The sequence below is a fragment of the Haliotis cracherodii genome, unplaced genomic scaffold (genome assembly GCF_022045235.1).
Source record: "Haliotis cracherodii isolate W230 unplaced genomic scaffold, xgHalCrac1.p SCAF_2, whole genome shotgun sequence".
Lineage (NCBI taxonomy): Eukaryota > Metazoa > Mollusca > Gastropoda > Lepetellida > Haliotidae > Haliotis > Haliotis cracherodii.
In genome coordinates, this window is record NW_027266275.1 from 46620853 (window position 1) to 46630481 (window position 9629).

At 36.4% G+C, this 9629-nt stretch overlaps 1 long non-coding RNA gene across 3 annotated transcripts; it reads right to left on the bottom strand.

Moving 5' to 3' along the window:
• Positions 1–1611: 1611 nt before the first annotated feature.
• On the bottom strand, positions 1612–8470 carry LOC139468150 (uncharacterized). 3 transcript variants are annotated; one of them, XR_011653668.1, is made up of 6 exons: positions 8396–8470; positions 7242–7438; positions 5579–5682; positions 4425–4621; positions 2762–2865; positions 1612–1804 (listed from the first exon to the last, which is right to left on the bottom strand). It is a non-coding gene; the product is annotated as an uncharacterized lncRNA (long non-coding RNA). The 3 variants fall into 3 exon arrangements; XR_011653670.1 differs by lacking the exon at positions 5579–5682; XR_011653669.1 differs by lacking the exon at positions 2762–2865.
• Between the last annotated feature and the right edge of the window lie 1159 nt (positions 8471–9629).

Below are 9629 nucleotides of genomic sequence, written 5' to 3' on the forward strand. Positions count from 1 at the left end.
TACGAAAACCGCACTCTCCAAACTGGTACTGATTTGGTGTAGTAGAACCTGTAGACAAATCAGAATATATTTGCACTTGTCAAATCTGTGATTTATATGTTGTATATATATGTAGCTTCTCAGAAAAAAAATGGAAATTGGATTAAGCTTCACTACTTGTTCCTATCCAGCATGTCTATATGGCACCAGAATACATAGTTTTGATGCACAGAAAGAGTTGTGAGAGTTTAATGATGTACACTTCATCAATGTTTTACAAAAGGCATTTCTGTATTAATAAAGAAGATTTTACCTTCATGCACTGACCATGGAAGTTCATTTATATTTCATAAAAGATGGTGGTCAGGGGTCAATTCTATAAATGATTGAGGCTGCATAGATCATATCACCCTAAAATATTTTTTCGACTAAAAAAATTGAACAAATCTTTAAACCTCAAAACCAGTTACAATACATATTTAAAATTGAGTAGTGGTCTGTTGTTTGCCTTCCTTTGCTGACATCATCAGAACATAGCAGAGTCTGCTACATTCATGGAATATGGTTTTGACACTCATGACATGATGCGATTGATATTGTTTGAGATTGCTCGAACTTACACCATCCATTGTTTATATAATTAAACACTCAAATGGCTGTCAGCATTTGGTAAATCATCTATGGAGGGGCTATCACAAATGTTTGTGCTTTCATATACTCCAAAAATCAAAAGTATAATCCTCTATGATATAGGCTGATGACATAAGTACACATGGAAAGGAATCAGAAAAAAAATCTCAAAATTGGACAGAGAGCATGGAATTCAGGCCAACAATAAGCAAGGGACACGTTAAGCAGCTTTAAAGTCATCATATATGTAAGGCTGGATAATGAACTTTACCAGAAAATAGGAAATAAAGGGGTGCATTGTTAACAGCAATCTCACACACTGACCAGTGAACCATACCGCCTATTAAAGCCGAGAAATTGAAATGGACCCTCAAGTAGTAAAAAGCTTTTTGAAACCACAACATGGAAGGAAATTACACTTAACTCTATTGATTTATTTAGTTAAGACTTTAAAATACTCACAGGACATCAAACATTCTTACTGTTTAATGTTTCAAGGTGGCTAAACTTGCTTATTTCAGTTATTTGCCAGTTTCAATGAAACAAAGTTAAAATTCCATATAATTTTGAAAATGTACAGCTTATTCTGACATAAATGTAATTCTTTTTATTCACAATTAACAGTGTCATGCAATACCAGCTTAAAATAGTGTTTCTCTCCAATAATTTATGGGTTTATAGGGGAATGAAAGATACAATGCATTTTACTAAACAGGGGAGATAATTTAGTTTTGTCGAACACTATCACATTCTTTACAGATGATTTCAGAACCATAATGTTACATTCCAAAAGAGCCAGTGGGTATTATTTTCATCTAAGCAGGTTCTGGGACTGGTGTATAGCCCTTACTTCATGTTTGCAAACTAAAAAACTGCACAGTGAGGCATTAAGGGAGCACTGTCAGAAATGTCTAGTGCATGAGGGTCATCTTATTATGGCACTTGATAGTGAGCAACAGAGGGGCCTCAAGTGGACTGGGGTTCTTAAATGTACTTACTGTACCTACATGTCCAAGTTCCACAACTTCTACAAGGTAATAAAGCGCAGCGAGGCAAAACAAGGGTTGTCGATCACACACTGCCAACACCGGACTTCGGATCAGCTTCTCCAAATGCCAAATTCGATGTCGAAACTCCTACTTCTTCTGCATGAGTGCACATATACCTCCCCAGTCAACATCAGGCATGTGAAAAGCTGAAAAAAGTGTTCAGACAATATCAAATGGCAAACCAGTTTGGATATAACAGCCAGGAGTCAGTTCTTGAGGGGACAAAATAATTATTTGAAAGTTATATGAGTGAAAAATAAGTCTGTTTTAAGAAACTTAATAGAAAAATAGCATCATTCATTCACACAAGAGCACCTAACAGAAAGACATATTGGTATGCTACATTGTTTACTATAAATAAGGGGATGTTTGACATATTCTGCTGTCAGCAGTGTACATGCTTCATATTCAAGATAACGGCATCGCGTAACTTGACTGGCAAGCGATTGACACAAGGCAGAAATTGTTGTGGCAGTGGTGACTTTATCCTAATTTGTTGTCAAATTCATCAGTTTCAACAAATTCAGAAGGCAGGAGGAGGGTTTGTTGGACAGAGGTACCCTGGGGGGTCCATGCTGAGATCGACCACAATGCGAAGCAACATTCATTTCCAGCCCATCCAAATGCTCCATTCAACCCAAAATGTCCCCAACTTCACTGTCATTATTTTTAAATTTGCCTCCATGGTGTATCCATGGTGAAATATAAACAGAAAAGCATGTAAAGTATGAATTACTGAAATGTGCACTCACCCTACAGGTTACACACAACCAAATGTTTTCCCATAGACTTCTATAGTAACGTTATGATTTTTTTTTAAATAACTAAGCATTCAACAGCTATTACCTGTACGTGTGTGCACAGTTTGGCCTTAGAGCAGCAATAAAAAAAATAAAAATGACTAGCTTAGCCAGCTCCTTTTCCGAGTACCGGAAGCTAAACACACCACCCCCAGTTTCGCACCAAATGTCACCTACTTGAAAATAGCTGTGGTCACATTCAGCATAAGTCATCATGTTGAAAAAGACAGTACTAAATATAGAAAAACATGGTCAGTTTTAATAACTGGATGGATGTACATTTGAAAGACATAAAAATCTTACAGAATATCCTCCAATCACAGCCTGCAGATATCTCTCGATCTGCACTGAAGGCTCCCTACGAAAACCGCACTCTCCAAACTGGTACTGATTTGGTGTAGTAGAACCTGTAGACAAATCAGAATATATTTGCACTTGTCAAATCTGTGATTTATATGTTGTATATATATGTAGCTTCTCAGAAAAAAAATGGAAATTGGATTAAGCTTCACTACTTGTTCCTATCCAGCATGTCTATATGGCACCAGAATACATAGTTTTGATGCACAGAAAGAGTTGTGAGAGTTTAATGATGTACACTTCATCAATGTTTTACAAAAGGCATTTCTGTATTAATAAAGAAGATTTTACCTTCATGCACTGACCATGGAAGTTCATTTATATTTCATAAAAGATGGTGGTCAGGGGTCAATTCTATAAATGATTGAGGCTGCATAGATCATATCACCCTAAAATATTTTTTCGACTAAAAAAATTGAACAAATCTTTAAACCTCAAAACCAGTTACAATACATATTTAAAATTGAGTAGTGGTCTGTTGTTTGCCTTCCTTTGCTGACATCATCAGAACATAGCAGAGTCTGCTACATTCATGGAATATGGTTTTGACACTCATGACATGATGCGATTGATATTGTTTGAGATTGCTCGAACTTACACCATCCATTGTTTATATAATTAAACACTCAAATGGCTGTCAGCATTTGGTAAATCATCTATGGAGGGGCTATCACAAATGTTTGTGCTTTCATATACTCCAAAAATCAAAAGTATAATCCTCTATGATATAGGCTGATGACATAAGTACACATGGAAAGGAATCAGAAAAAAAATCTCAAAATTGGACAGAGAGCATGGAATTCAGGCCAACAATAAGCAAGGGACACGTTAAGCAGCTTTAAAGTCATCATATATGTAAGGCTGGATAATGAACTTTACCAGAAAATAGGAAATAAAGGGGTGCATTGTTAACAGCAATCTCACACACTGACCAGTGAACCATACCGCCTATTAAAGCCGAGAAATTGAAATGGACCCTCAAGTAGTAAAAAGCTTTTTGAAACCACAACATGGAAGGAAATTACACTTAACTCTATTGATTTATTTAGTTAAGACTTTAAAATACTCACAGGACATCAAACATTCTTACTGTTTAATGTTTCAAGGTGGCTAAACTTGCTTATTTCAGTTATTTGCCAGTTTCAATGAAACAAAGTTAAAATTCCATATAATTTTGAAAATGTACAGCTTATTCTGACATAAATGTAATTCTTTTTATTCACAATTAACAGTGTCATGCAATACCAGCTTAAAATAGTGTTTCTCTCCAATAATTTATGGGTTTATAGGGGAATGAAAGATACAATGCATTTTACTAAACAGGGGAGATAATTTAGTTTTGTCGAACACTATCACATTCTTTACAGATGATTTCAGAACCATAATGTTACATTCCAAAAGAGCCAGTGGGTATTATTTTCATCTAAGCAGGTTCTGGGACTGGTGTATAGCCCTTACTTCATGTTTGCAAACTAAAAAACTGCACAGTGAGGCATTAAGGGAGCACTGTCAGAAATGTCTAGTGCATGAGGGTCATCTTATTATGGCACTTGATAGTGAGCAACAGAGGGGCCTCAAGTGGACTGGGGTTCTTAAATGTACTTACTGTACCTACATGTCCAAGTTCCACAACTTCTACAAGGTAATAAAGCGCAGCGAGGCAAAACAAGGGTTGTCGATCACACACTGCCAACACCGGACTTCGGATCAGCTTCTCCAAATGCCAAATTCGATGTCGAAACTCCTACTTCTTCTGCATGAGTGCACATATACCTCCCCAGTCAACATCAGGCATGTGAAAAGCTGAAAAAAGTGTTCAGACAATATCAAATGGCAAACCAGTTTGGATATAACAGCCAGGAGTCAGTTCTTGAGGGGACAAAATAATTATTTGAAAGTTATATGAGTGAAAAATAAGTCTGTTTTAAGAAACTTAATAGAAAAATAGCATCATTCATTCACACAAGAGCACCTAACAGAAAGACATATTGGTATGCTACATTGTTTACTATAAATAAGGGGATGTTTGACATATTCTGCTGTCAGCAGTGTACATGCTTCATATTCAAGATAACGGCATCGCGTAACTTGACTGGCAAGCGATTGACACAAGGCAGAAATTGTTGTGGCAGTGGTGACTTTATCCTAATTTGTTGTCAAATTCATCAGTTTCAACAAATTCAGAAGGCAGGAGGAGGGTTTGTTGGACAGAGGTACCCTGGGGGGTCCATGCTGAGATCGACCACAATGCGAAGCAACATTCATTTCCAGCCCATCCAAATGCTCCATTCAACCCAAAATGTCCCCAACTTCACTGTCATTATTTTTAAATTTGCCTCCATGGTGTATCCATGGTGAAATATAAACAGAAAAGCATGTAAAGTATGAATTACTGAAATGTGCACTCACCCTACAGGTTACACACAACCAAATGTTTTCCCATAGACTTCTATAGTAACGTTATGATTTTTTTTTAAATAACTAAGCATTCAACAGCTATTACCTGTACGTGTGTGCACAGTTTGGCCTTAGAGCAGCAATAAAAAAAATAAAAATGACTAGCTTAGCCAGCTCCTTTTCCGAGTACCGGAAGCTAAACACACCACCCCCAGTTTCGCACCAAATGTCACCTACTTGAAAATAGCTGTGGTCACATTCAGCATAAGTCATCATGTTGAAAAAGACAGTACTAAATATAGAAAAACATGGTCAGTTTTAATAACTGGATGGATGTACATTTGAAAGACATAAAAATCTTACAGAATATCCTCCAATCACAGCCTGCAGATATCTCTCGATCTGCACTGAAGGCTCCCTACGAAAACCGCACTCTCCAAACTGGTACTGATTTGGTGTAGTAGAACCTGTAGACAAATCAGAATATATTTGCACTTGTCAAATCTGTGATTTATATGTTGTATATATATGTAGCTTCTCAGAAAAAAAATGGAAATTGGATTAAGCTTCACTACTTGTTCCTATCCAGCATGTCTATATGGCACCAGAATACATAGTTTTGATGCACAGAAAGAGTTGTGAGAGTTTAATGATGTACACTTCATCAATGTTTTACAAAAGGCATTTCTGTATTAATAAAGAAGATTTTACCTTCATGCACTGACCATGGAAGTTCATTTATATTTCATAAAAGATGGTGGTCAGGGGTCAATTCTATAAATGATTGAGGCTGCATAGATCATATCACCCTAAAATATTTTTTCGACTAAAAAAATTGAACAAATCTTTAAACCTCAAAACCAGTTACAATACATATTTAAAATTGAGTAGTGGTCTGTTGTTTGCCTTCCTTTGCTGACATCATCAGAACATAGCAGAGTCTGCTACATTCATGGAATATGGTTTTGACACTCATGACATGATGCGATTGATATTGTTTGAGATTGCTCGAACTTACACCATCCATTGTTTATATAATTAAACACTCAAATGGCTGTCAGCATTTGGTAAATCATCTATGGAGGGGCTATCACAAATGTTTGTGCTTTCATATACTCCAAAAATCAAAAGTATAATCCTCTATGATATAGGCTGATGACATAAGTACACATGGAAAGGAATCAGAAAAAAAATCTCAAAATTGGACAGAGAGCATGGAATTCAGGCCAACAATAAGCAAGGGACACGTTAAGCAGCTTTAAAGTCATCATATATGTAAGGCTGGATAATGAACTTTACCAGAAAATAGGAAATAAAGGGGTGCATTGTTAACAGCAATCTCACACACTGACCAGTGAACCATACCGCCTATTAAAGCCGAGAAATTGAAATGGACCCTCAAGTAGTAAAAAGCTTTTTGAAACCACAACATGGAAGGAAATTACACTTAACTCTATTGATTTATTTAGTTAAGACTTTAAAATACTCACAGGACATCAAACATTCTTACTGTTTAATGTTTCAAGGTGGCTAAACTTGCTTATTTCAGTTATTTGCCAGTTTCAATGAAACAAAGTTAAAATTCCATATAATTTTGAAAATGTACAGCTTATTCTGACATAAATGTAATTCTTTTTATTCACAATTAACAGTGTCATGCAATACCAGCTTAAAATAGTGTTTCTCTCCAATAATTTATGGGTTTATAGGGGAATGAAAGATACAATGCATTTTACTAAACAGGGGAGATAATTTAGTTTTGTCGAACACTATCACATTCTTTACAGATGATTTCAGAACCATAATGTTACATTCCAAAAGAGCCAGTGGGTATTATTTTCATCTAAGCAGGTTCTGGGACTGGTGTATAGCCCTTACTTCATGTTTGCAAACTAAAAAACTGCACAGTGAGGCATTAAGGGAGCACTGTCAGAAATGTCTAGTGCATGAGGGTCATCTTATTATGGCACTTGATAGTGAGCAACAGAGGGGCCTCAAGTGGACTGGGGTTCTTAAATGTACTTACTGTACCTACATGTCCAAGTTCCACAACTTCTACAAGGTAATAAAGCGCAGCGAGGCAAAACAAGGGTTGTCGATCACACACTGCCAACACCGGACTTCGGATCAGCTTCTCCAAATGCCAAATTCGATGTCGAAACTCCTACTTCTTCTGCATGAGTGCACATATACCTCCCCAGTCAACATCAGGCATGTGAAAAGCTGAAAAAAGTGTTCAGACAATATCAAATGGCAAACCAGTTTGGATATAACAGCCAGGAGTCAGTTCTTGAGGGGACAAAATAATTATTTGAAAGTTATATGAGTGAAAAATAAGTCTGTTTTAAGAAACTTAATAGAAAAATAGCATCATTCATTCACACAAGAGCACCTAACAGAAAGACATATTGGTATGCTACATTGTTTACTATAAATAAGGGGATGTTTGACATATTCTGCTGTCAGCAGTGTACATGCTTCATATTCAAGATAACGGCATCGCGTAACTTGACTGGCAAGCGATTGACACAAGGCAGAAATTGTTGTGGCAGTGGTGACTTTATCCTAATTTGTTGTCAAATTCATCAGTTTCAACAAATTCAGAAGGCAGGAGGAGGGTTTGTTGGACAGAGGTACCCTGGGGGGTCCATGCTGAGATCGACCACAATGCGAAGCAACATTCATTTCCAGCCCATCCAAATGCTCCATTCAACCCAAAATGTCCCCAACTTCACTGTCATTATTTTTAAATTTGCCTCCATGGTGTATCCATGGTGAAATATAAACAGAAAAGCATGTAAAGTATGAATTACTGAAATGTGCACTCACCCTACAGGTTACACACAACCAAATGTTTTCCCATAGACTTCTATAGTAACGTTATGATTTTTTTTTAAATAACTAAGCATTCAACAGCTATTACCTGTACGTGTGTGCACAGTTTGGCCTTAGAGCAGCAATAAAAAAAATAAAAATGACTAGCTTAGCCAGCTCCTTTTCCGAGTACCGGAAGCTAAACACACCACCCCCAGTTTCGCACCAAATGTCACCTACTTGAAAATAGCTGTGGTCACATTCAGCATAAGTCATCATGTTGAAAAAGACAGTACTAAATATAGAAAAACATGGTCAGTTTTAATAACTGGATGGATGTACATTTGAAAGACATAAAAATCTTACAGAATATCCTCCAATCACAGCCTGCAGATATCTCTCGATCTGCACTGAAGGCTCCCTACGAAAACCGCACTCTCCAAACTGGTACTGATTTGGTGTAGTAGAACCTTAAGGTAATCTTAAGATTTTCTTTTGGCTACTGATGGTAAATCACATTTCTAACTTGTGAGCAGAATCTGATTGCTATTGACCAATATTTTTAATTTTAAAAGATTTTTTGCTATTTTATTACTCATATCCCCTAGACCAGAAATGAGATAACACCTATAAAATCTACAGTTAACGGAATCTGAAGATTTCTTCATGACTACTGATAGTAAATAACATTTGAAACTTGTGAGCAGAATCTGAATGCAATGGGTCAATATTTCTAATTCTAAGAGATTTTCTACCATATTATTATTCATATAACCTTGACCAGAAATGGGATACCGCCTTTAAAATCTACAATTAATGGAATCTTAAGATTTTCTCTTGGCTGCTGATAGCAAAGCACATTTCTAGCTTGTGAGCAGAATCTGAATGCAATGGGTTAATATTTCTAATTTTTAAGTGAGTTGGGTTTAACACCGCTTTTAACATTATTCCAGTTATATCACGGTGTGTCAGCTTAATGTGGGAGGAAAGCCCGAAGTGATGGTGCTGACAAACCTAGAAGCATTATTGGGGTTAACCGGGATTTGAACCAACCATCATAGGTTGCTGGCGGATCCAAGGGACGCAACTCTGCACATTGAATCGCGGCGCCTTAGACGACACGGCCACCTGTGCCCCCTCTAATTTTAAGAGATTTTTTACTATATCATCACTCATCTGCCCTTGACCAGAAATGGGATAACACCTTTAAAATCTACAATTAAAGAAAACTTAAGATTTCTTCTTGGCTGATGATAGTAAATAACATTTCAGACTTGTGAGCAAAGCCTCAACACTTTGAGTCAAGATTTCTAACTTTAAAAGATTTTTTTTACTATATTATTATTCATATAACCTTGACCAGAAATGGGATAACACCTTTAAAATCTACTATTAATGAAATCTTAAGATTTCTTCTTGGCTGATGATAGTAAATAACATTTCAGACTTGTGGGCAAAGCCTCAACACTTTGAGTCAAGATTTCTAACTTTAAAAGATTTTTTTTGCTATATTATTATTCATATAACCTTGACCATAAATGGGATAACACCTTTAAAATCTACTATTTATGAAATCTTAAGATTTCTTCTTGGCTGATGA